Genomic DNA, 1,656 nt, shown 5'->3' on the forward strand with positions numbered 1-1,656 from the left:
AAAAGGCCTCTCACGGGAAGTCCCAAAGCAGAACGAGTTTTGTGGGAGTTGCTTTTACACTGCCCAGCGTTAACCTCCTTTCATGGGAACACGCTGCAGCGGGCACAGCACTGACACACGGCCGTACCAGAGCTGCTCGGGACAACGAGCTCAGGGACAGCAGCAGAGCTTGCTCCCCTCTCCCTGGCCCAAACCAGGTCTCCCGCACCCAGCACAGGGATGGCAGAGCCCTTTTGGCCATGGAAAGACCTCAGTAGCAATGAGGATCTCTGTGCAGAGCAGCAGGAGGGGGAGATTCTGTGAGAGCATACCTGTGACCAACAGACTGGAGGGACAACCAGCAAACAAGCCACAAGGCCTCTTCTGAAGCTCTTTCATCAGAATCTGAAGGAAGGAAGCATCTAAAAGCTCACCTCTTCTTTCCAACTGTATCAACTGATCTAACACAGCTTATCACCTCCTCTCACAAACATTGCATCACAGATACGTTACTTTCCAGCTCTTCTCCTTCTACACACAGAGCAAAGACCTGATTCTCCTTCCCAGGGTCCGCCTCCCAATTAGCCCCAAGTGGGCCCTTCTAACCCTGCATTTATTGTCTTTGTATCAGCATTACCACAGCCAAGACATGGTGTTCCCTCCTCAGCCCATGCTTTGTTTCAAAGCGCCTGCAGATCCCTTCCTCCAGCTTTCGCAGCCTCGTCCCTTCCCATTACGTGTAGCTTTTTTTTCCTTACTGCAGAATGCACAGCTTTCTTCCCAAAGGAAATCAGCAGCCAAGGGGACAAAAACAGGAAGAAAAGAACCAACTTCCTGCTTGTTGGAGACATCCCCAACCAACACCACCACAAACCCAACCTGTGAGAGCACAAGCAGTCAGCAGCACGAGCAGTCAGCACCACAGGGAATGTTCCACTGGGCAACCCTCACCTGTGCCCCTGCCATCACTTGAGTTACCACGAAAGGAAAGCACAAGACAGAAAGCACTCAGGGGGCCCTTTGGTGCATGCTACAAGGGGGAAAGAGGATGGATGGCTTTCTGAGAAGCCCAAAAAGGCTTGGCTCTAAGGGTGCAATTCTGCAAGAGCTTCAGCCAGCCCCATACCGCGATTCCCTCGTTTCAGTGAGAAAAAAAATCAACGTGGGACTGAATGCAGAGGAAAACTCTCACATAGAGAAGCCACGAAACCCGCTCAGCTCACGAGGCAGCTGCCCAACGACTACTGCCAGCGCCAGGGGAGCAGTGGGTGGGAACGCATGGCGAGATGGGGCTGGGAGGGCCTTTCAAGCATGGACCTGGCTCAACTGAAGCGAGCCATGAACACGCTCCTTCCCCTGCAGCCAAACTCGCCAGGGTCACCGGGTCCCCGCACCACCGCTGCAGACCCTGTCACTCCCGCTCCTAAAGGCTGAACGGGTCCCGCGCCGCTGCTCCTGCCCTTGGCTGGACTCCGAGAGCTGACGGGACCGGGCTGCCCCTGCGGCACCGGGACGAGCCGAGGATCCGCAGCAGTCCGAGGCCGACAGCTGCACCCGAGGGCGCCCCGGTGCCCGTTTGAGAGACGCCGGCCGAGGGCTGAGGACGAGATGCCCAGCCGCAGCGCTCGGGACAGCGCTCGGAGCCGGCACCTGCGCGCCGCACCGCGGAGCCTTCTC

Source organism: Meleagris gallopavo, chromosome 16, assembly GCF_000146605.3.
Source record: "Meleagris gallopavo isolate NT-WF06-2002-E0010 breed Aviagen turkey brand Nicholas breeding stock chromosome 16, Turkey_5.1, whole genome shotgun sequence".
Taxonomy (NCBI): Eukaryota; Metazoa; Chordata; class Aves; order Galliformes; family Phasianidae; genus Meleagris; species Meleagris gallopavo.